General features: G+C 37.0%; 1 protein-coding gene across 5 annotated transcripts in view; it reads left to right on the forward strand.

Annotated features, from left to right (window-relative positions):
- The window catches only part of lpp (LIM domain containing preferred translocation partner in lipoma), a 217,087-nt gene that overhangs the window by 65,086 nt on the left and 124,332 nt on the right, over positions 1-27,669 (forward strand). The window lies entirely within an intron of this gene.

Genomic DNA, 27,669 nt, shown 5'->3' on the forward strand with positions numbered 1-27,669 from the left:
ACAAATAAAGACATAGAGGTTTGGAACAACATGAGGGTGAGTAAATACTGACAGAATTTTCATTTTTGGGTGAACTAACCCTTTAAACTAGTATTTTTAACAGCAATTAAATTCAGTTATAAATGTCCATTTATTTGTCAATTTGAAATATGATTGATTATTTTATTGTAATTTTTAATTGCACTTTTAAACATAAACCATTTTAAATGTTTTTTAATTTGTCACATCGAGAAGAAATTTGTCCATTTACATTTTTATTTTCAAATTAATCAATTGAATAATAAGTGGCACTTCTAATCATCCACATAAGAACCCTCTTTTTTTGTTAGGTTTTTGATAATAAAATATATAAATTGTTTAAAATAAGGCTTTTTTGTAACATGTCTTTAGATATTGTGATGGATAACAACTGTTAGGACAACTGTGGGAATTTATCTGATCCACTAAATTCACCTTAAGACCACCAGCTTAAAAGCAATGAAATTCATTGACTTGAATGGATTAGATTAATCGGTTCCAGGGTTACAACTAGGGCTGCACAATTTGGGGAAAATGTCATATTGCGATTATTGAGGTCAATATTGCGATATAATTTTCATGAGTCAACTTGCTTGGTTTTAAAGCAAAATGCACACGCAGATTAGTAATAATGCTGAAATGTGTATTTCTCAACTCAAAAAAAATGACTGGATAAAAATGATTTAAGAAATACTTTGTGTGTTCACTGTACAATTTTTTTTTTAAAAAGTCCTTTGTTCATTTGGTTCAACATTAATGACCAAAATCACCACGCCAAGCTCATTTACATTAGTGCTTCATCAGTGACTCTGTTGGCGGTGAATGTGTGTGAGTTGTTCATGTGTAATCGCCTCACACGATGTCTAATCAGGACTGTGTGCTATAGTGAGAATCTATGTTGGGGACGTGCATGTTTATGGAACTTTTTGACTCTAGTCCAGGGGTCCAGTAGCATGTGATGTTCACATTCACTGGAGGTCTTGGGTGGCACATTCTATAGAGAAAGATGGCCTCAGTGTCACTGTTCAGCCCCTGATGGGTGGCAGGTGCCAAGAATGTGTTCATCTGCTGTGCCAGCTCCCTCCCCCTGTCATCTTTCTCTTGCCCCGCTGCTCAGGCTGTTAATGTTCCTCTCATTGTCCCTGTCTCTGATGATGATATTCCTGGAAAAGAGACTTTGATGATGATGTATGTGCTTGAGTTTGTTTGAATGTCATTATTAGTTAATGCTATTGTCCCTTACATAAAAAGTTAATTAGTTACATAGCATGGTAGCTAATTATTGCTATATTTGTACTAGGGATGTAGCTCTAAAAAGTCATTCAGGGGACCTGTTACCACAAAAAAAATGTGTGGTTGCAACTTAAAATTGTAATTTATTGTTTTAATTAAACCTTTTAAGTTATTGTGTTGAGTTCTGTATAATAATAATGTTGATCATTACATCAACCCAATATTTAAACAAAAATATCTGCGTTAAATGATTTAAAAAATAAAAAGTTGTAGTAACTTTTGTTACATGAACCACTTAGCCACTGCCGCATAAAGTGCGAGATAAGATGTAGGCCGAAGTTTTAAACAAACGACTGAAACAAACAGCTTGGTCCTTGGAATTTTGTTTCCCCTGTAAGGGATCCCTGGCTCCAAAATGTTTGAGAACCCCTGCTCTAACTCAATGTAGCTTGTTGGTTGAATGTGATTTTATAACTACTGTAATTTAGTGTTGACACTAAAGTTCAAATCTTAGGGTTGAAATCCACTGTTACCCCTTTTCCACCAAAAAAAGAACTGGTTCGGAACTGGTGCTGGTTCAAAGTTGGTTCGGAGTTGGTTCAACTTGCGAACCGCTTCAGAACATATTTGTTTTTCCACTGACTAGAGCGCCCAGGGAACAACGTCGTTACGTCACTGTGTACGTCGCCATACGTCTTAGCTAGAAACGCTTGCAAACACAACATTACTTTCGGATTATCTCTAACTCGTATGCCAAGAAAGCTTTAAAAACAATTGAAATATGCAAGTCTTTTAGGTAACACTTTATTTTGATAGTCCACTTTAGACATTCAACTAACTATAAGTAACTTTGCCGCTACATGTCAACTAACTATCATTAGAGTATTAGTAGACTGTCTGCTTAATATCTGCTAACACTTTATTTTGTTGGTCCCCAACAGACATTCAACTGACTATAAGTTACTTAGCAACTACAAATCAACTTGTTCTCCTAACCTGAACCCTAACACCTAACCCTAACCTAACAGTCTACTACAGCCTACTAATACTCTAATGACACTTAGTTGACATGCAGTTGAAAAGTGACTTATAGTTCGTAGAATGTCTAAAGTGACTGTCGAAATAAAGTGTAACCGTCTTTTAATCTTTTCGTTTGATATGTAATTTTTTCTTATAAGTTATGTACCCCTGTAACTGTGTCTTTTCTTTCCATTTATTTGTTCTATATTGTGACTTTTCTTCTTTGCTTATAATGTCTTCAATAAAAAATGACAAAAATAGAAACGCTTGCATTAACTTCAATAACAATTACAAAGGCGGACTCCATCGTGTTTCTGCAAATGTTTCTCTTGGCTTTGTGATCCTTTATTATGGTCAGAAAAGATGTTTAGAACACATCTAAACCCGCCCCAGCCCCCGACGTAAGCATGACGTGGTAAAAGAACGGTTCTAGTCCAGCAAAGAGTTGGTGCCACTTTGGAACCGGTTCTCGGCTGTCGAAACACAAAGAACTGGTTCGCGCGCAGGCACCGGCTCCAAACCGGCTCTCAAAATGTTTTGGTGGAAAAGGGGCTTGTGAGACACCAATATGTCCCTGAGCAAGACACTTAACCCCTAGTTGCTCCAGAGGCGTGCGACCTCTGACACATATAGCAATTGTAATTCGCTTTGGATAAAAGCGTCAGCTAAATGAATAAATGTAAATGTAATTTCATAAATTACTGTACCATTAGAGATAGTATATAATGTGCAACGTGGCAGAATAACATTTATGCTTTAATTTGATTAAAAAATGCAGTAAAATCAGTAATACTGTGAAATATTATTAGCAGTTTATAAGAATTTCTGTTTTAATGTGTTTTAAAATGTAAAGTATTCAATTCAAAATTATTCAATGCTCAAAAGAAACGCATCGATTTAAAGCCCTCACTTGACTGTCAATCTAATGCATCCTTTCTGAATAAAAGCATTGATTTCTTTTTAGACACTAAAAAGTGTCTTTTGTCTCAAAAGTACGTCTTTTGCTGGGTTGTTTATTGTTTGTTTGTTTGTAATTTCTAGCATATGGTGTACCTTATGTCCCATATCATATATATATATATATATATATATATTCTATGTACATCAACCTTGCTAACGGCTTGCCCTTTGGCAATTTTTTTAAAAATTTTAAAAATGTATTAATGGGAATTTGTTTCTGCAATAAAAGTGCTCTTTTCTTGCATTAATTGGCTATAGGGGTTTCCATGGTTACAGTGTGGGCTTTCTGGACCCTCTAAAAACCTTTCTGATTAGAAATGTGACTTTAACTTAATCTCTATGCCGGAAATTGTATTAATTAAGTTATTTTCTTTTTTAAGCATTTCACTGGAAAATAAGAAAGATAGAGGACCTTGAGGGCTTATTTTATGCTGTAACCCTTTTCCTCTTTGATGGTGTGAGAGCGACAGAGACCTGCCTTTGTTTCAGATGAAAAGTGATGATGAGATTATTGGAGGGAGTTCTCACACGTCTGTCCCAGTCAAACAGGCAGCTTTGTACAAAACAGAGTTATCGAGCTTACTTTGTCCCATTTTAATCTTACCATGCTGCAGTGAACAAAGAGAAACATGCTCCACTGCCATCAATGCGCCGAATTAACACATTTTTCAAGTTTTGAATGTTTACTTCAAAGATCAGTCTTCTTTTAATGCAATGATCAGGGCTGTCAAAGTTAATGGATTGTAATGAATAAACATACATTACATTATAACTGGAGAAAAATAATAATAATTAAGTTTGACATTGCAAATGCTCCGTTCTGTATGATTTTTTTTAAAATCAGATTGATACTAATCACAGACACAGCTCAAGTGCCTGGCTCTCACAAAAAAGTCCCTTGCATATCACCTTTTTTTTTTCCAGTAAATGATGGAGAAAGGTAATTTATTGTAAACCAGTCTCACAAGGGACTGTTAACAAAAAAATAAGTCATTTGCATTCCTTATTCACCTACAAGTAAAACATTCATAGAAGGAGGAAAACATTGCTACACATGTAAGAATATGTCCGCAAAGAGGAACCTTTCCTGTGGCTTTTGATGCAGTTTAAGAATTACGCAATTTATGTTCTTTTACTATAATAATTTGAAACGATAATTAATGAGCTAGGATGAAGGCAATATTTTATTACATCATATTTTAGACATTTTGTTTATTTATTCCTATGTCTAACTCTGTGTTGTTGTTTTTCGTTGCACTGTTTCGCTTTGTCTTGGCCAGGTCGCAGTTGTAAATGAGAACTTGTTTTCAACTGATTTTACCTGGTTGAACAAAGGTTTAAAAAAAAAAAAATAGACTTTTTTTTTTCTTTGTTTTTTTTTTTCTTTGTTTTTTTTGCAGAAATTCTGCACTAGTTCATTGAAACAGTATTTTTTTATTTATTGACTTTCATTAATCTTACAGTTACACATAAAGTTTAAAAGAGCACAGAAGAACAGTTTGTGCACAGTCTGTCTCACGCTAGAATGGCTCTCATGGGCATTGCGGTTCACACTTCTGCAAATTTTAGGGTGTCTCTATCTAAACAAGGTGCTTGAAAAACAGTTTCAGACTTATATTATCCAATATTTGCCACAGGAAGTGGATGCGTTGTGTAATATCTCCCTTATGTTACTGTTTATTACTGCCAGCTTGCAGCTGCATATGACAATGTGAAGTCAAGGCTAAAAAAAAACATTTAAAAAAATACAAAAATAAAAATAAAAAAACTGTTGAAGTACAGTCTTGGCTGATCAGTCAAGACTAAACAGTGACAAACAGTTTATATATATATATATATATATATATATATATATATATATATTATTTGTTTGTCAGGCATTAATTCTGGATGTGTCTATGGATAGTTTAAACAACAGACAGGTGGAATGTTTAGTGTTAGCCAACCAAATACCTTTTTGGCATTGAGTATACCCTTTTTTAGGGGGTGTATATTTTGGAATGTCTTTTTATGTTGCATTCTGTTCAATGACCTGTTTAAAGCTGACTGTTTATTCAGTCAAAAAATGCAGAATGCAGGCTTTAAAAAAATAAAAGTGTTTCTTCCGACATTTTGACTCATGCCAAAGTTGAATTAGCATGCCTCTATAGAGATTTATTCATTCCGTTTTATCATTTAGTATCGACTACATGTGCGAGAGTAGAGTAGTCAGACGGCATACATATTTGAAGTCTGCCTGTTATCACTGTTCGCCACCGTCTGTTGTATTCAGTGCTATGACTTCATGTCTGACTAACCTCTTGACTTATTCTGAGCTTCTGTCTGGAACATTTCTAATTGAAGGTTGAAAGGCAGATACAGAACACAAAAGCTGTTTTAGGTCCTGTATCTGCCCCTGCGCTATTGTGTGAGAAAATGTGCAGGAAGATAGGGTGAGTTGAGGCCTTGATTCGAGGGCAGTTCATTAGGCCTCTATTACAGCGGATAAGCCCAATTCCTTGGCAAGCTAATTGACTTTTTATTAATGGAGATAAGTGAACGTGTCAATTATCTGAGCAAGGGTACTTTATATGAAGTAAAGAACAAGGAGATAAAGCAAACAGTAATAGGGAATCATTGTAAAGGTGTCCCGTCAAAGTGAGAGTTTTTACAGGGCTAATGAGGTTTTTAATGCTGATGTTCACATTAAACTAATCTGATGGGAAATGTGGAAAAACCTGTGTGTATGTGCATAAACCCTTTGCAGTTACCTGGATTTCTGCATAAATTGGTCTTGAAATTTGACCAATTCTTTAAAAATAAATAAATAACAAGCTTGGTTAAGACAGCTGATAAATGTTCATTAATACTCTGTTTGTGTGTTAAATACATTAATTAAGATAAAGCCAATCACATTTAGATTTATTTAATCACATATAATCATTTCTCTCATTTTTTCTTATCCAAACAACCTGCTTTAAAAATAAATAAATATGAGGTAACACTTTATTTGAAGGGGTGTGCATAAGACTGACATGACGCTGTCATAAACATGCCATAACACCTGTCATGAACATGAAGGAGTCTTTATGAATGTTTATGACTGTTGTCATTAAGTGTCATTCGGTAAATTATGACACTTTTAATGCAAAGTTGACTTTGTTTAAAGTGTCTTTGTTTTGACAACTTGACTTTAACCAAGAAATCATAACCAGTCACAAATATGTCATAACCGGTCTAATTATCAAACTTAAAGAAGTTATTTAGCTTTGTGTTAACATTACATTACCCTGTCATATGTTATGGTTGGTTTTACCTTTGGTTGTCATGACACCATTATAACTGTGACATGAATATTTTACTTGTCCTCAAGTGAAGTGGAACACATTGTACTGGTTATAAAGATGTCATTAAGGGTTATTACACTGTCAAATGCTTTAACAACAGTGTCATTAATATTTCCCCTTACCTCAAGTAAAGTGGAACACGTTGGACTAGTTATGATTTCTTAGCTAATGTCAAGTTGTCATAACAAAGACATGTCTTTGTTAATGTCAAGATTTCATAATCAAGACATTTTTGTCTTAGTTAATGTCAAGTTGTCAATCAAGACATTTTTGTCTTTGTTATTTTCAAGCTGTCACAAAGACATTTTAAAATATAGCTGCAAGCAGCCATTACCGGGGCCAAGCGCAAGAAGCGGCAACATATGCCAAAATGGCAAGGAGTGGCAGACCAACTGCAGCAAGGAGCAATTAAGGGCATTTTGAGAGAACTTTGGGCAAATGGCTAAGAAAATCACATAAACATTAACTTATAATATGATTTAATGGGTTATCACTTTCGAACAATAGGTGGCGCAGTTACAAAATAGATGTGATGTGGTCAGAGTGAGGTGACAATGACACATGCAAAGTTTGGTGTCAAAATGTGAAGGCATTGCAGAGATAAAGCCTAAATAGTCATTTTGGCAGCATGCCTCAAATTTGATGCTGTGGTATACGAAAACGGTTTTGTCTATCGTCACGCAATCCATAACTTTTATTTGGCACCGTCTGGAGATGATACGATTCAATTTTCGTGAAAATCGGACAAACGGTCTAGGAGGAGTTCGAAAAAGAAGGTTTTTCAAAGAAATAAAGATGGCGGACAGGAAGTTTAGCTGATTATGCAAAACCTGACATCTATGTTTTCGGCATAACATAAGGAATCTATTAAGATCAGTTTCATTGCAATAGGCAAATTTGTTCAAAAGTTATTAGCGTTCTCAGAAATTAATTATAACTTTTGACCAACAGGTGGCGTTGTCTCAAAATCTTTTGAGTACCTTCAGGGCATGCTGCTTATGGCACACACTGAGTTTCGTAATGTTAGACCAAAGCATTTGTTTAGTATAGCATTGTATTTCACAAAACTGTATTGAAGTCAATGGGAATTTCACGTTTTGTTCTATTATATCGCCACCAAGAGGCTCAGTCCCACAATTTTTTTTATGTGTCCTCAGAGTGACCCCATACATATGTGTGTCAATTTTGGTGCAAATATCTCAATTTACTGCCGAGTTATAAACATTTATATGAAAAAACACGTAAAAAATGACTGACACATGACTTTGTTTGAATTTTACTACCCCTTACTATCATTATTTTCGCATTTGGGCATGTGCCTTTAGTTAACAAGCTATGATTCCGTGTTTCTGGCGGTGGTTTCGTCTCGATCGGAACAGCGGTTTTGAAGATATCGGCAAGTGTTTTTTTCGCGCTAAATCGCTACGCTACGCCATCCGTGAGACGAAACCCGACATATTTGGTATCGTTGGACTCGGCAACGATTCAGGACCTCAAAAATATGACTCCCGTGAAAATAAGTGTACCACACCCAAAGTTATTAGCGTTTGAATAAAACAATTCACCACTAGGTGGCGCTGTTTCGAAACTTCTCAGGCTCCTTCAGGGCATCGTACTGATGACCCATAACGAGTTTCGTAACAATTCGTTCATGCGTTCAAAAAATACAGCATTTTAGCACATAATTCAAAATGGCCGACAGCCAAAATGGCCGATCTGGGAAAATTGGATATCGGTCGACTCGGCATGACGCCCTGAATCTAACGAGACCAAGTTTTTGATTTTTGGAGAAACCGTTCAGAAGTTACGAGCAAAAATAGCCATTTTTCATATCTCCAGACCACTAGGTGGCGCTGCGCCGAAACGCAGCACGTAGCCTCAGGTCATGCTTGTGATAACACGTACCAAGTTTGGTGTGAAAACGAGTAAGCGTTGCGGAGATACAACCTCACGTCTGTTTTCGCAAGCGCTACGTAAATTTTGTTTACGCGTTTATCGAAAACGGTTATTTGAATCATCTTGAATTCCATAACTTTTTGTCAGCACTGCCTGGAGATGATCCGGTGCGATTTTGGTGAAAATCGGACAAACCGTCTAGGACGAGTTCGCAAAAGTAGGTTTTTTGGAAAATTCAAAATGGCGGCCGTTTTTTTATGACGGAAAATGACGTCATAGGATGCGATCGAATCGGCATGAGCTCAGGAACAAGAGGAAAAAAGAATTTTGTTGATAGGCCTTACGGTTCAAAAGTTATTAGCATAATAAAAGTGAAACTTTGGACAGTTGGTGGCGCTAGAGGGAATGAGTTAGAGACACCAAAATTGGTGTATTTAAAGTTGGGACTGTCCTCTATCAGAATGTCAAACCAAAACAACTTTCCCGCAAACCGGTCTATGGGCTGCCATAGACGCCCAGTCGGAAGAAGAATAATAATAATAATAATAATAATAATAATAAGAACCGGCACAGATACAATAGGTGCCTCCGCACCTTCGGTGCTTGGCCCCTAACAATGTCAACTTTGCATTAAAAGTGTTGTAATTTACCAAATGACACTTAATGACAACAGTCATAAACATCCATGAAGACTCCTTCATAGGTGTTATGTCATGTTTATGACAGTGTCGTGTCAGTCTTATGCACACCCCTTCAAATAAAGTGTTACCACGTTTTGAATCTTTAAATATCCTGCTTCTCTCTCTATCAAGAGGTGGCAACATGCCAGTTTATGGCTTTTATGTCTCTTTAATGTCCTATTTTTATCAATGGGTGACTATTGGCAGAGACCCATATCTTTAGCCAGTATTATGTTATTGTTTTCTACATGACCATGGCACTCTATGTTGTGACAAACCTCAAAATTGCCTGTTATGTATATTAGTTTAGAGTTATCCAACTCAGCGCCCAACAGTTAAACACCTGCACATCTAATTCACAGCGGATTGTCAGTAAAAACAGGAACTTGGTTGTTCAAGAAAGCAAAACCAAACAAAAGAATGAAGGGCATGCAAACACCTGCTTTACATAGTTTCCCGACCGTGTTGCTTTTTAGTGACAAGTCTGTGTATTTTTTTCGGTATTGAAAGAACAAAGTGTTTTTTTTTTTTCGTTTGCAATTTTACCAGTGTAAAAACAGTGACCTCGACATCTTATTTACTCGTTCTGAGGATGCCTTTAGTTGCTTAACACTTAATGCACAACCCCAAACAAATATACACAATACTTGCACACTCAAACTCCAGCACACACACACTTTTTATCTAATTTCTGTGCGAGTGAGTTTGCTGCGCTATAAGAAAAATAGCATCTGTGCAATGCAGAGAAAAGGTCTGTCAGACTCTGTTTTTAGCAACACTTAGGAGGACTTGACACGGTGAATGCCATTGGCAAGTGCCAGTTCGCTTCTCCCTTTCCCCTTTCCCACTACCAACAAATATGTTACACAGTAGTGGACGTGGTTTGTCCACAGAAATGGCAATGGAATGTGGCATGTTTTTAGTTGCAAAGAATTACATTTAATCTTACACATTGTTATGTCCTATAATTATTGTTATTATTATTTTTCATTTGAGTTTTCAATTGAACTTTTCTATAACCCTCACAGGTTCCTCTTTTACTTTTTGGCTCAAATGTGCTGCTGTGCAAAGTGTGTTCCAACAAATTCTATCAAATCCGTATTATAAGTAAAACATAAGACTCTCAAAGTGCTAATGTAGAACTTTACTGGGCAGCAGTGATCAGCACATGCCTCTGTGTCTGACATTTATCGTGACCCGCTGTGTCTGCTGCTCTTTACATCATTACATTGCACCAAATGTGTGTACCCAATGCCAATTTTTGCTGGGATGAACCCTTTGCAGATGGAGTATTTAAAAGTGATAATTCACTCAAAAAAGAAAATCCTGTCATAAGTTGGCCATTGACTTCCATAAAATTTACATATACTGTACATATATATATATATATATATATATATATATATATATACATACATATATATATATATATATATATATATATATATATATATATGAAGAGTTCAGATGCAAAAGCCTCTAAGTGCCATTTGAAATTTTCTTCTAGAATGTTTGTATATTTAAGTTCAGTGATTTCACTTAAATGGCAATGATAATTACCTATTAATTGTTATTTAAGTGAAATTACTGAACTTAAATATACAAGTTTGATAAAAATCATCATTAAAGAAGAAAATTTCAAATGGCATTTAGAGGCTTTTGCATCTGAACTCTTCATATATATATATATATATATATAACCAGCCCTATGCTGGTTTAGGAAGTTGTAATGCTTTGTGTTATCTACAAGACCCAATCATGATAATCAGGTTTTGGAAAAGTCAAACACACTTCAAAACAAACTTTTGTGTCAAAAATAACACTCTGTTTTTTTGGAAAACATACGTTTATTACAAATGGAAGAAAGGAGTACTTGTGAATAAGCACATAAGATGATACAAGAATTTGGGTAATGCTCTCTGAGCTGTGTTGTGCAAGTATTATCATATCAGTGAATACAGTAATGTATTCTGTTAAAGGGTCCAAAAAAAAGCAAATAACATCTGGGTTAAAATAGTTGTTTCTTAATGAAATATTTAAGGTTTGTGTTTGTGTGTTTGCCTTTTTTTCTCTCGCTCAGTATTAATGTGTCAAATATTTTCACTAAAGTTAAATATGAGTACTTAATTTTAAAATCACATGGGGCTTTAGGTTAAATTGAAGTAGGACTGTAATCCAAAAACTCATTTTGGGAAGTGTAATCCAGACACATCACTGCCGTTTTATCTCTCGTAACTTCATTGTCTCTTTTGATATAAGAGGATTAAACTACCAAATATTTGGGTGGCCACTTGGAAACTTTACATACTAAACAATTTGCATGATAAACAATTTGGCATAAAACCTATCAACATTTTTCAGGGTATTATCAGTCTGTTTTGAATTTGCATCTTAGCCCTTTGCCATTGTCCCAAATCTTTGAAGTACAATTACCTGAATGAAAAAAAAAGAAAAACAAAAAAATACTGTTTATTTACTTGAGAGCACATGCTATCGTACCCTACCCTACATTTTCTGTCAATATGATTGTCATGTTACGCTGGTCAAATAGCACAACGAAGGAGATATACTCAAATACGTTATATATATATATATATATATATATATATATATATATAAAAAAAAAAAAACAAGACTAACATGTGAACGAAAACTGACAAAGGAACAGAATGAAAAACAGGGCAGATGTGTATAAAAATACATACAGGGATAATTAATATAATCAGGGACACATGTGAACACAATCAAAAACCATGGAGACAAACTAGAGAGTAATGAGCAACGAAGCAAACTAACAATGAAAGAGAACACAGGCAAATGGGAACAGGGAAAATGTACTCGCTTATTAACGCAACTTCGGTTCTCTCTAGGGGAAAACCGCTTTTCCAGGAGATACTGTATTGAAGCCAAAAATTATCCTTAATTTTGAATTAATGTAAAAAGCGTTGCAGCAGCATGCAGACATATGCAAGGCTGCTTGCGTGCCTATTGGCTGTCTTGCGGCAACTGCAGCAGCCTATCGAGAGAGGCCCTTGGTGACCTCAGATCCAAAGCGGGCATGGCCTGGGCCTATAAATATAGCTCTATGGGCTGATATAATCTGATCGCAGAAGCGAACCAGAGTGTGTTGCAGGCATGGCATAGATACAACAAAGAGCCCTGAACGGTGTGTTGAGGGATTTAGGCACGTATCTGTGTCTTGGTTTGAGTATGACTTTTGAGTAATTCGGACCAAATTCCATACACTCCACGCTTTTTTAAATCCCCTATGCGCTTCACTGAAGCAAGAGCCATAAGAAACACTGTCTTGAATGACAGATGTTTCATTTCAGACAAGTGGATTGGCTCGAACGGGGCACCTTTTATTGCTTCCGAAACTGTGGAAAGGTCTCACATGGGGACCGAGGGGGGTCTGGGAGGATTCAGCCTCTTAGCTCCTTTAAGAAAGCAGTTGACGAGATTGTTCTTCCCCAATGACTGGCCAGTCGCGGCCCGGGTTTTGTAAACGCTACTATGGCCGCCATATAAACCTTGAGCGTGGATGGGGTTCTGCCCTTATCCAGTAGCTCTTGGAGGAAGGAGAGAACTTCAGTAACCCCGCAGTCTAGGGGTGAAAAGCCTCGGGCTTTGCACCAGCCAGAAAACACAGATGATTTTGAGGAATAGAGTCATAGTAGATGGCGCTCTAGCCTGCGTGATCGTGTTTAACACTCCCTCCGGGAGGTTAACCGGTACCCGTTGATGGCCTATGTATGTAGGGACCACAGCCCCGGGCTAGAATGCCAAATTGAGCCCTTGGTCTGAGAGAGGAGGTCTTTTCTCATCGGTACTGGCCATGGGGCAGTGCTTGTCAGTTGCATCAGAACTGGGAACCAAGCCTGGTTTTTCCATAGCTGAGCCACATGTAGCCCTGAGCATCCGTTTTCCCTGATTCGTTCCAATATCTGAGGCAGGAGCCAAACATGGGTGAAAAGCATTGAGTGGGCAACAGGGCCCATTCCCGTGAGCGTTTTCTTGGGACGCAAACAGGTCTAGCTGCGCTCTGCCGAATGTCTCTCACAGCAGTTGGACCGTCTGCGGGTGCAGTGACCATTCTCCTGCTGGGACATTGTTTCTGGACAGTCTGTCTGGTCCCAAATTCAGGTGACCAGGCACATGTGCTGCTCTCATTGAGTGCAAATTTTGCTTTTACATGTTGTCCGAGCGGACTAAGACGTGGTGACCTTTTATTCGAGGACAAAACGCCTCTGTTGCATAATCCAGGGTCGGGCTTGGATACCCGAGATCTACTGTACCTACCTACCTTACAGGCACAAATCAGTTGTTTGTCCTTGGGGAACTTGTGTAGCCTCTCTCCAGTTTATGAAGCCACGAGAATACTTTTTGTGCGCAAAAACAACAAACAAAAATAATGACTTTATTCAACTATTCATTTCCTTCTCTGTGGGCCTTGAGTGAGTTCATGTAGTGTTCATGTAGCGCAGTGCTTCTTTGTTGTACGTACCGACGCTGTCATGTGTGTGATGCGAGTAATGTGCAACACAGAAGCACTGCGCTGTTATACGTGAACTCACTAACCAAAAAGTATTCTCGTCACTAAATACTGACAGAATTTTAATTTTTGGGTAAACCATCCCTTTAAACTTTATTCATTCTTACGGGACATATTTCAGCCCGTTCGCATCCTTTAGCGTCACATGACATAACGGCGCTATACTACGCACATGGCACCCTTTATCGTTAATATAACACGAAAACCCAAGGCATCATAAATCCTTTCGCGTAATATGAGACTACCCTACCCCACATCTAAACCTAACCATCAACGATAACGGGTGCCATGTGCATAGTGTAGCCATTTTGTCAAATAGCGTTCTATATGACGCTAAAGGATGAGAATGCGTTGCATATTTGTGTTTTCAAAAACAACTATGGCACAATTATATTGTTAGATATATTGATGTCTGAAGCCTCTTTGATTTACTCGTTTGCCACAAATAATCTTCTTTAAGGGACTTTTCTCAACAAATATTGATTTGCGAATAATTGATTAATGCACACTGAATTAGATCAATTTTATTTATCAGTCAGCAAGTCATGTAACGTAACACACTGGCAGAAGAAGCAGCAGAAAGCATCACTCCTCGCTGTAACTGTGACACATGAGCGTTTTCCAAGAATCTTAATGCGTCTGTGTTGCGTCTCTGCTGTTTCATGCAGCTGCCTTCATCAATCACTTCATATCCCATTACACCTTTTTTTGCCCTTCCATAGAGTGCAGAGAATTCTGAACACCATACTGGTCAAAGGTCATTCTCCTTTTGCGGGCCGCTGGGGGAAAGATTTGTGGTTCGACTTATTATAGCTCAAACAATGCTGTGAATTTTGTCATCACATGGCCAACAACCATGGGTTGCATACAGCGGAGACCAAATAAGCTATTATGTCTGACTGACAAAGGAAAGTGACAGCCGTACACAGTGTCTTTGTGATTATGGCTGTTAAGTCTGAATGATTTAGTCAGGTTTAATACGATATATAACAGTATGATCATTAGACTAAACCAAAAGACCCAGCTTATATCTGGTGCCAAGAAAACACACATTTAAAGTCCAGTTCAAACGGGTAATCGACTAAAACAATTAAGAATTCAGTTTGAAGGGTTTTTGCTTAATAGTTTTTCTTTCTTCCGTGAAATTGTTTTTTTCTCTCTCTCTCTTTTCAGTCAATACTATGAAAGTTGTATTGGGTCTTTTGCATTCCACTGATGAAAACAGTTCTTTTAAATATCATCTTTTGTACTGCAGAGGAGGCAGAAAGTCAAACAGGTTCAGAACGACATGAGAGTTTGTAAATATAAAGCATGCAATCTTTTAAATTAATCAAATAAAAGTAATATGTGATGTACCCTTCCCCACAGCATTATTAAGCAGTGTTGTAGTAATCGAGACTCGGACTCGTCTCGGACTCGGTCTCGAGACCATATTTTAATGGTCTTGGTCTTGTCATGGACTCGTGTGCATTTGGACTCGGAATTGACTCGTATTCGAACATTTTTTTTTTAGGACTCGGACTTATTCCCGAGTCCACTCAAGTTTAATTCAAAATATTTTTCATGATTATTAATGTACGTTAATAAAATATTTCTTTAAATTGATTGACATGCCCAGTGATTGGTGATTTTCTAGTGCGCAACTGCGCATGACAAATTGTAATAAAATTACTTTTAACACCACCTACTATGTGGCCTTTTTACCCTAAACTGATCATATTTTTTAAACTCTGGTCTCGACTCGGACTCGACTCTCTATGGACTCGGTCTTGACTTGGACTCGACTCTCTCTGGTCTCGGTCTTGACTCAGACTCAAGTGAGGTGGTCTTGACTACAACACTGTTATTAAGGTCTGGGACTTGTGAAAATGGCTTGTTTATCTTGTGTAACATTCTGCCGGATTCCTTTATCATCCCGTAGTCCACCCAGCCTGAACCCTGTCCTGATTATACTGGCACAGGGCACTCTTTCAGATTTCAAAAAGAATGAGGTTTGTGGTTATGCAGGAGTGACCATCACCTTGTGTCGATCAGATTCACATCCTCTTTTGTAAGTTCAGATATGTTGCACACAGTAATCCAGTCATGGTTTAATAGACCTTATGTTCCAAAGAAACAAGTGCAGCAGACATATTTAGAATTTTCTGTTGGAAACTTCCGTTTTTTTTTTTTTTTCTTTTTTGCATTAGCTCTCTATGGCATGGCTGTCGAAGAGTAATTAGCTAGAGTTAATAAAAATATCATGAGGATTGTAATGTTTGACGCGGATGTCATAACACTGTCAGTAGACCGGGAAGATTTTAAAAACAAGTGATTCATTCCTTCATTCCTTACCTTCATGCTGTGGAAATACAAACCAGAACACAGAAGTCAACGAGTGCAGTGTCGAAAAGGGGCGAGGCTATATAATGTCTAAAGCATATGCTTAGAAATAATAGCAATTTAGATTGCTGAATAAACGGCTGTTCTTGCAAATAGTCATGTTAAAACTAAACTAAGTATGGGACAGATGCCCTCTCTGTTCGCATTACTATTGAGAAAGAGTTTTGTTCTAGAAGAGAACATGCTATGTAATGGCCATTACTTTTCCATTGGGGTAATGTGGGAATGGAGTTCACCTAAGGGGCACTGCGGATGTGATGGGGAGCTGTTTATGTCCTGACAACCTCCTCGTTAATTAGAAGGTTGAAGGAACAGTCTTTGGCAGGAGCGTTTACCAGTAAAAGTGGGGAGGACTCATTATAAACTGTATCAACCTGGCTCATGAATATTAATTGGGTGACGTAACGTTGGATTACCAACGTAACCTCTGATTTACTTAAAGACAGGAAAATGGGGTTAACCAGAGATTAATATTTACCACTTTGGTGTTCGTGCAGTCCACTGCTAAAATATTTAAAGACTAACTTTGTACATTTATTCATTTTATCTGACGCTTTTATCCAAAGCGACTTACAATTGCTATATATGTCAGAGGTCACATGCCTCTGGAGCATCTAGGAGTTAAGTGTCTTGCTCAGGGACACATTGGTGTCTCACAGTGGATTCGAACCCGGGTCTCTCACACCAAAGGCATGTGTCTTATTCACTGCCATCACCACCACCTTATGATTTGGTGGTGTTAAAATGGACATTTTGTTTTTCTTTCACATCAGTCAAGCAAAATAAGTTTTATTAAAAAAATGTATAATGATCATTTCCCAAAAGGTTGGGCAAATGCTTTAAAAAAAATGCAAGCTTTTTTTTTTTTTTTTTTTTTTTTTTTGCTTTAATATATATATATATATATATATATATATCTTCTGACACACATTTTTGAAATCCTTATATCTTAATTTCCTTTGGATAATTTACATTACCATTCAAGTTTGCGCACTTTAAGTCTTTGATTTCTTTTGCTCATTATGCAAATCTGAATTTTCACCAGCCATTACTCCAGTCACATGTCACATTGTCCTTCAGAAATCATTTTAATATGCCGATTTGCAGCTCAAGAAACTTTTCTTATTATTATTGTTTAATATTTTTGTGGCAACCATTGTTTTTTTTGTTTTTTGTTTTTTTGTTTTTAGGATTCTTTCATAAATAGAATGTTTTTATTTGAAATATATTTATATACACTCTTTCCTTTCCCACTTGATCAATTTAATGTGTTTTTGCTGGGATCAATTTTAAATGGTACTTTAAATTGACCCCTTGCTGATCCTAAGCTTATGTAACGTGTGTATTTATTTGTCATTTAATATTGGTCACTTTTTATTAGGCATTTATTTATTTTTATACTTAACTGTCCTCTTGCTTTTTTGTGTCTGCCAACTAAAATTTGCATCTCTTTTTGTGTTCCGGTTTAATGCAAACTGACACACATTTTTCAAATTCCTTCCTCTTAAATTCCTTCAACTAATCTGTGCTTTCATTTTTCAGAATTGATTTCTGTTATGTCGATAAGCCTCAGAAAAAAAAAAAAAAGAAAAAAAAAACATGGCTGAATTTCATATTTGCATTTGCAATACATGGAGGTTTGAGGTTTATGGAAAAATTAGGGCAAATCAAACTTCAGTTTAATTCGTGACAATCTCATTCGGCTCCTGGGCTGGAGCGAGACACGAAACTCCAAGCAGTGGTCTGAATTAAGCTGACTAAAAGCTGTCATGTCTTTAAGATGCATGTCATATGTTCATTTTCCATCTTTAAAACAGGGTCAATCGTCAGCCTGTCACTTGAAATGATATGTCATATTATTGAGTTCAGTTCCCATTGGCATGCGACCCAGAGATTACTGCATTAAGGCATCTGTAAAGTTTGTGACATGTCCCTTAAGTACAGCTAAGAGGATGTGCATCTAATTCTTGTACAAAATTCAACTTATGTTTCAGTTAGAGACATTTACACAGTTTCTAAGTGGCTTAAAGTGCTGTTTTTACATTGTCTACTATGCTGTCTAGCCAATGATTATCATAAGGGAGGATTATCTTTTGGTGATGAAATGAATGGAAACACTTGAAAGTGTTGGAAACACTGGCAAGTCTTTCCTCCAAAACGAGAGGACGTTGAGTAGCGGTTGAGGATCTTACCTCCAGAAACAGAGGGTGGCTTTCAGAAGCTGCTGACAAACAACTTTCAGATGAATTTTATTTTTTTTTTCTTAATCTTTGTGTCCTGTTTTCTTTTTCCCATCAGATATTTTCACTGCTTGCTTACCTTTTTTATTTTTTGTTTCAAATTATTTCTGTCTCTCTTCCTCTACATTTGGCTGGTCATCAGCTAACTGACTACCGGCTGTTATGTCAGACTCCATACATAAGTCTCTCTGTGGAAACCTGACAGGAAACCCACAAATGAGAATCTTAACGTTCCCGTGGAAACCACAGACATATGCTGCTTACTTTGACAAAAGGCTGTGCAGACAGTTCACAGACTTAATCTTTTGTTGTTTGCCTGTCCATTCCACCCATGCAAAGTTTTCGAATAAAATATCTTCTGTTCTTCCCTGCATGTTTTTAGAACTTTGCTCGCACTTTTAAGAGCATATGTGACCTCCTTATGAATGGCTGATTTATATTTACATATGTCCCTCAAAGTTAACTGGCTTTTTTTTTAATCAAATAACAATTTTCAGTTTAATTTTATTTCTCTGAATTTAAACTTAGTGCAGTCAAAGACACATCACAGTCACATTACCTTATGCAAGGGACCTCCTATTCTAAAATATTAAAGCATATTAGGGCTGTCAGTTAAATGCGTTATTAACGGCGTTAACGCAAACCCATTTTAACGGCATCATTTTTTTTATCGAGCGATTAACATTCTTTGGGCCCTATTTTAACGATCTGAAATGCAAGTGTCAAAGCGCAAAGCGCAAGTAACTTTGTAGGCGGATCCCGGCGCTGTTGCTATTTAACCGGCGGGATGAATGCCTCTTGCGCCTAGTGCAAATCTAAAAGGGGTTGGTCTGGAGTAGCTTCATTATGCATAGGTGTGGTTTGGGCGTAACTGGAAACAAACCAATAAGAGTGTCATATCACATTCCTTTTAAGAGCGTGATGAACAAGGTGCGCTTGTTCCGTGGCGCAATACTATTATAAACAGTCGCGCTTCAATCGGTTCACAGCCGAGGAGATCGATGTTCTCGTCAGGGGCGTCAAAGAAATAGAAGTGACATTGGGGATGAGACAAACCCACCCAAAATTAGCTTCGTTTAAACATGCATATGATAATATGGGTAAATGTGTAAGCTTTATGCCTATTTTTCCCATTGTCATGAACACAACAATAATTTCCCTCATGTTAATATATTTTTCCTTATAATAATGTATCATTTGCAAAAAGTAAAATGCATCTGTGTAGCTGAGAGAATCATCTACAGTGTATGCGCGTTGTTCACACTCTGTGTTATGGCCAAGCATGCACGCTTAAAATACCATGTGAATGTACGTACAAGCAAACGCGCCACTGACTTTAGACCAGGTTTTTTCTGGTCATTGGTGCAATTGTTTTCTGGAACTGCAAAATAGCACTAGGGAATGTTTGCGGCACAACACGCCTCCTTTTTGCGCCAACCCGCCCAGGTAGCGCAAGCTCATTTCCTAGTTCATTTCCTGTGGAGGGAAAAAGCCCGCTTTGCGCGAGTGCAAAATAGGAATGATAAATGCGTCAGTGAATAAAGTCATTTGTGCCGGGTGCAAAATAGAGCCAAACTTTGTCGTTTTGTTCACATGCTTTTGCAACAGGATGTGGCATGCGCGGCGCTGCACTCTGAAACCCGTTGATTACAATGGCTTGTGCCGCGCGAGGACGTTTTTTTGCTTCGTCGACCAAAGTGCAAGCGCATCTAGCTAGACCGGAAACGAAACAACAGGCATACACTCACAGTCGTTTGGGTTTGCGAGTCAGCCAAATAGTAGGCTAACGTTACGTTTTGAGTGGATTACGAGCGCGAGATGCCAAAATGGATGCCAATAAGTTTCTGAATGGAAAGTTTACTTTTAAAAAGTTGGCAAGTGGTCCCATTGACAAGACCAAGGCGATCTGTGTGTTTTGTAGTTTTGAACTGAGCTATCAAATCATCATCATAGATAAAAAATGTGTGATTAATCGCGAGTTAACTATGACATTAATGTGATTAACCGCGATTAAATATTTTAATCGTTTGGCAGCACTAATATATATACATATATATATATATATATATATATATATATATATATGAAGAGTTCAGATGCAAAAGCCTCTAAATGCCATTTGAAATTTTCTTCTTTAATGATGATTTTTATGAAACTTGTATATTTAAGTTCAGTAATTTCACTTAAATGGCAATGATAATTACCTATTAATTGTTATTTAAGTGAAATTACTGAACTTAAATATACAAGTTTGCTAAAAATTATCATTAAAGAAGAAAATTTCAAATGGCATTTAGAGGCTTTTGCATCTGAACTCTTCATGTAAATATATATATATATATATATATATATATAAAATAAACCTTTTATATATATATATATATATATATATATATATATAAGGTTTATTTGTGTATTTTAATCATGACATTTTTAATCATGACATTCTGTCAGCATAATTATGTCATTGTACTAAAGCCAAAATAATTTGGCTTAAATTTTAAAGTGTGATGCACATCCAAACTATATGCATTTCTTTCGGTCAAATATATTTTGTACAAAATTATTATTTTTTAGTGCTCTAAGATAACTCAAAATTGCTTTGTTTTGCCTTTGCACAGCATTTTTTCTTAGATATATGCCAGTGGTTTTGAAATCAACATCCAAAGTCTGAAAACCAGGAACATATTAGTACAGTACCGCTAGCATGTGTACCCCACAGTCAACATATGTGTTGTTTCGCAAGTCCCAATGCAAATTCTGAGCAAATCAGAGACCATGTACCCAGTATATTTTGGCACCCATTTGGGTTATGTGTCCTTGTGTTGTCCTCGCATGATCCTTTAGCCCCTATTTAACTACCATGTGACCTGTCTGCCTTGCTACATAGCGAATTTCCTCCACTTGGTACAGTACAAACCCCTCATTCTCATCCAGCTTACATTCCTCTTTTATTTTCTACAATGGACTGTGCATGCTCTCTTCTACCTTCATCATTTTCACTTTTCATTTCAGTCTCTATACTTTCACTAAAAACCTCCATTTTTTCTTTTGCACTATGGTTCTGGACTCAAACATCTTTTTTGGAACATGTCCACCTGCAGATTTACAAGATTCATCCCTGCATGTGAATTAAATATACATGGCTACACTATGAGTTTCCATTTGCCTCGAATCAAAATGATTCTCATTTAAATCCCTGCTAGTTTTTATTTAAGATGTAATTTTTCCAGAGCTCTCACTTTTCACTAGTAGTGCAGAACGGTGCTGCTTTATTGAAGATCACACTACTGGGATCATGGATTCGAGGGCATCACCTCTCCATTTTACTTGTTCCATTTTGCTCCCGCACAATAGTTTAATCCTGCTTTTATGTCTCTAAATTTTAAAACTCTATTTTCTGTCCCTCTTGAATTCCTCTCCGATCTCCACAAACCAGCATTGTCTCTGTGATTCGAGAAGGACATCTCCAAAAAACCTCAAACCCAGAGTGGCGTTTTCAGCCAAATGAAGCCATAAATCAGTCGGTTGAATATTATAGCTAATTAAGAGCAGGACTAAACCTCAAAAGTGCTGCGGATGCTAGAGAGAATACGGATGGATAATTACAGATAGAATAATGCATTTAGGACGTCTCTCTGCCGTAGCACATTTTGAGACCTTCTCCACAAAGATAAACCATTTGAAATGTCACATTTGTAATTATACCACTTTATTCTTCTAGGCCTGTGAAGGATAGACTTATGTCTTTTTATTTATTTAATTATTTTATTTATTTATTTATTTATTTTTTTAAATACTACTATAATTTTGTGCATCATCAACCAGCACATTTTTGTTCATTTTGTTTGTGGTTTGATTTTTGTATGTATTTTGGGATTTGACAGAGATTTTTGACACTTCCCAGATGAGTTTCATGCCAGTGATACAACCGGAGATCCTCGCTGCCAAATGCACCCAGCCATTCATTTTGTTTACTGCGGTGTGTTTAAATGCCGTTGCAAAGATGCTTCTGCTAAAACTTCTGCTGTAAATCAAATTCATTGGTGAATTTGCAGTGCAGAGAAAAATGTCAGTGAATCTAAATATGTACATTATAAAAAGGCACAGATTACAAAAGTGACATTCCACGGAGTTCCACTGCCGGATGGACAGAGGTTGAGCCGAGTTCAAACAGAGATATATTGCAAAATTAAATTAACCTTGTCCACAGCCTCAAATAACTTCTGTGCATTTAATGACAAGATTATAGGCATTATTATACTGTATGGATTATAGTTATTATATCACACCATTAGTCCTAGCTCTCAAACTTTTCGTGCCAAGTAGCTTTGATCAAAAAAAAAAAAAAAGTTCCCTTTTGAAGGGTTTTCAAACTGGGGTCTGGGGACCCTAAAGGCACTGAAAAGGGTTTATACTGTTGTAAGTTAAGTAAAAGTTTCAGAAAGTTTAGAAAGTGTTAGTAAGTTGTTGTTTTTTTCTTAAAATTCTAAATTTTAAGGCTATCAAATTTCTCTTTCTATAACGTTTTTCCTTACCGTGGTCACTTTTTATCTTGCTCATTTGCAGTACAGTGCAAAAGACAGTACTGTATTTGTAAACAACATGTTGTCTTCATAATAATATGAATAATTTCTATATTTAAAAATGTTATATTTGTATAATTTTATATTATTATATATTTTAATATATAATTACTCACATGACCAAATTTCATAGTAGACAACTAAATAATTGCTTATCGTAATTATTTAATTGTTGTAATTATTGTACCAAAAATTACTGTTTTAATTACATAATTATTGACACACCGTTTTATATATATGTACACTCACCTAAAGGATTATTAGGAACACCTGTTCAATTACTCATTAATGCAATTATCTAATCAACCAATCACATGGCAGTTGCTTTATTGCATTTAGGGGTGTAGTCCTGATCAAGACAACCTCCTGAACTCTAAACTGAATGTCAGAATGGGAAAGAAAGGTTATTTAAGCAATTTTGGGCGTGGGATGGTTGTTGGTGCCAGACGGGCCAGTCTGAGTATTTCAACAATCTGCTCAGTTACTGGGACTTTCATGCACAACCATTTCTTGGGTTTACAAAGAATGGTGTAAAAAAAAAAAAAAGGGAAAAACATCCAGCAGTTGCATGCAGCAGTTCAGTGGGCGTAAATGCCTTGTTGATGCTAGAGGTCAGAGGAGAATGGGCCGACTGATTCAGTCTGATAGAAGAGCAACTTTGACTGAAATAACCATTCGTTACAACCGAGGTATGCAGCAAAGCATTTGTGAGAACACAACATGGCCAACCTTGAGGCGGATGGGCTACAACAGCAGGAGACCCCACTGGGTACCACTCATTGTAGCCCACTGGGCTACAATTTGCAAGAGCTCACCAAAATTGGACAGTTGAAGACTGGAAAAATGTTGCCTGGTCTGATGAGTCTCAATTTTTTTTTGAGACATTCACATGGTAGAGTCAGAATTTGGCGTAAACAGGATGAGAACATTGATCCATCATGCCTTGTTACCACTGTGCAGGTGTAATGGTGTGGGGATGTTTTCCTGGCACACTTTAGGCCCCTTAGTGCCAATTGGGCATCGTTTGAGCATCGTTGTTTCTGACCATGTCAATCCCTTTATGGCCACCATGTACCCATCCTCTGATGACTACTTCCAGCAGGATAATGCACCATGTCACAAAGCTCAAATCATTTCAAATTAGTTTCTTGAACGTGACAATGAGTTCACTGTACTAAAATGGCCCCCAGGGCCAGAGTCACCAGATCTCAACCCAATAGAGCATCTTTGGGATGTGGTGGAGCTTCGTGCCCTGGATGTGCATCCCACAAATCTCCATCAACTGCAAGATGCTATCCTATCAATATGGGCCAACATTTATAAAGAAATGTTAGAAGGGGGACAAACACAGTATTTGTATGGTGTTAATCCTTTAGGTGAGTGTGTATATATATATATATATAGGTACGAGAGGCTGTGCTGTGTCGTGAATAAGTAACGGCTGAAGGGTGTTGTTAGGCACGACGCCGGTACTTATTCACGATACAGCACTTGCCTCGAGTACCTTATTGCTTTTATAAAACGGTTGCCACACAATATTAAAGTAAAAAAAAACAATGTATTAATGCAACTTTCTTGAAGTAAAATCACTAAAAGCCTTCATTCCGCTAGAAAAAATAGTCCCTGAGCGTGAACAGCAACAACGTTCCAATGTGTAAAATGCATGAAAGCTCAAATAAAAACAACATAAACCGCAGTGTTGCGCAGCGATCAATAGAACCGTTGGGTAAAGCGGTCATAGCCGTGTTTTATCGTGAATAAAGCACAGCTCGTGACCAATATGAATCAAGGATTCAAACTAATCGTTATATATATATATATATATATATATATAGACCATTTCACAAGATGTAAACAACACTGGTCCAGAAGCACTTCCTGTTTCAGTTTGTAACTGTTTTCTTTATTTCACATGTACAATAATTACGGTAAGCAATTAGTTAGTCGCCTATCATGAAATTTGGTCACATATGGGTGATTTATGTAGAATGTTGAATAAGTATATTTTGCAGTTTAATTCATACACATTGATACTACAGTACATAGATTTAGGACTTGTCTCATCGCTGTCTAAAAGTAATTAGAACTGCTTTGCCAGTCTGAAAAGAGCGGGGGGACTCCCCCCGCTCTTTACATACTGAAATGTATCATACAGTATGCGTAATTTAAGGTCGGACTGAATTATATCTCGACTTCTTTGTCAATCACCACTCTTTTCAGTGCGGAGAATACAATTATGTTGCAGGCCGTGTTATAAAGTGAGCTTACTGTGTACACAAACACATAATACAGCTGCATAAGCGCATGATTGGATTGGAATAAAACCCTTTTTTTACGGGTCACTTCTCAAAAATGCACACATAATCGTCCCGTTACTGGAAGTGTATTTCATCTCCGCTCTTATGCTTCACTGGCTTCATCTAAAGCCTGTTTTTCTTTTTTCCTTTTAAAACTCAACCCTTAACAACATTCATGTTCCTGATTACCAATTATACCTCTCATGGTCCCTTCAAATAACTTTAATTACTGATTAGAATTCGGCTCTCACAAAGCCGGTACTTGAGTGTAATTGCTCAATAAAGAGTTGAGTGGAAATGTGTGGTAATAACTAGGTGTTCCTGCTGCTTGTCTCATTAGCGAGTAAGCACTGCCTTTGCTTCCTGGGCGGCATAAATGGAGCCTCTCTCATTCATGGCACAGGGGCCCCCTGGTTTTTCCATAGTTGAATCAGCAACCGGATAACATGTCCCCAAACTCGTTGACCAGACACCTAACTGTCCGTGTTTGTCCGTAATGTCCGTATTTGTTTTTCGTAACACTGTGTCACAAGGCAGAGACCTATTTAGTATTAGCTGTGAGTGACTTAAATCTCAATTGGCAGGCTAATTTTCCCATTATATGGTGTTACCTGTTTTGCTCATGAAGTTGGCCTGATGATTCATGCTAGGCACCGCAAGTGTTACTGATTGACTGTTCTCATTTGTGAGGGAACGACAAGTGTTAACTCTGTTCCAATACTTGAGCTGCCTTGCCGTATCTGCCAAAATATACAATTGCCTTACTAACCTGAATTGAACCTTACAAGTGACTATTTAGTAAGAACACTACTTAGGGCCCGTCCACACGAAGACGCGTTTCGCTGTATACGTATACATTTTTTGTACCGTATTGGCGTTTCGTCCACACGGATCTGGTGTTTGGGGAGAGTGAAACCGCTATTTTTTGAAACCGGGTCCCAAAGTGGATAAATCTGAAAACGATACCCTTGCGGTTTCGTGTGTACAGCCAATCGGTATATTTTGTGAAACGATGATGTCATCACATCATGTGTCGGCTGCATCACACGCCATCTTCGTCGTTACCGTTTTCACCGTACACCGAACGAGGAAAAAAAATCGTATAGGGAACGCACCGACTTTGTGCGGACCTGGCCTTAGGCATCAACTCTATGAACGAATAACGCACTCCAATGAGAACAAATTACTTTATAAATAAATTATTATTATTAATTATTATTAATAGAAAATATTAATTACTATAAAAACCTTACTGACTAATACTATAACCTTACTAAAAATTTCTTTTATCTGCCATTTTTTCTTTTCATTTGATTCTCTGTGAAATATATAAATTTTGCCTTTATAATGTGGCCAAAACAAATAAATACTTTAGCTTTTATATCAACCTTCATATTCGGAAGGCTGCATCTCCTATGAAGGCAGCTCACTTGATATTAGGTCATCTCCATCATGTTCGTTTTGAGTGAAAAATGACTGTCGTTGAGAGGTTATAGACTTTTGACATTAAAAAAAGAGTCTAACTGGTAATTATTTACATTAATTTACTGTACATTTTTTGGACCTTCACACTTTTTTTTTCTAAAAATCTTGTTTTCGCATGACTGAAGTAGTACAAATTCATACAGATTTATGATTTATTCATCCTATTTATTCAAAATAGTTGGATTTTTCTCATAAGATCAGGCTGGTAATATGGTCTTTATGTCTGTTCTTAGCCATGTTTTGTTAAAGACTAACTTCCTCTTTCCGTTTGCTCTGTAGTTCAAGCTAGGTATTGTCCCATACCTCCATCTCTTGATCTCTCTTTGCCCAGGTCTTCCAGAGCTCCTCAATAAATCATGCCATCTTTGAAACATTTACATCTCTCGTGTTGCCTTGAATTGAGAAATCCAAAAAATCATTGGATGACGGAGAGACATAAGGTATTAAGGAACTTGAGATAATAATTTCATGTCAACTTGCAACTTACAAGTGACTTTAGGATGTTAGCTAAGGCAAAGAAAAGTATAAATAGAGATCACCAGAGGAGGAGAAAGGGGAAAGTAGGACGCTTATATCAGTGCTTGAGTTTTTACAGAGGTCACAAGGTTATTACAGTTCACGTAATGTCCTATTGGGGGATTTTTGATGCCATGTTCATAGCAATTTTGTTTTGTACAAGAGTTAGGCATGTGACGTATTCTGTCTGCATTCATATTTCAGGGTTTTAGTCCTTTCAAGACCGTAGTTAATTAATTCGGCAAGTAGACTTGGATAAACAAAATTTCCGACATCAATTAGATCCAAACGACAGATACAAATGACAACAATAATGAGAAAATAAACTAGAATAAAAATACATCCAAAGACTCATGATAAAGCAGTGTATTCCTAATGCCTCTAAAATGCTGTAATTTGGAAAGCTCACTTGTGGATTGGTACTTAGACGGTCAAATGATTCAGTCCTAAATTGGACGCCGAGCGCAGCCAAATCAGA

Source organism: Pimephales promelas, chromosome 8 (assembly GCF_988280905.1).
Source record: "Pimephales promelas chromosome 8, fPimPro1.hap1.1, whole genome shotgun sequence".
Classification (NCBI taxonomy): Eukaryota; Metazoa; Chordata; class Actinopteri; order Cypriniformes; family Leuciscidae; genus Pimephales; species Pimephales promelas.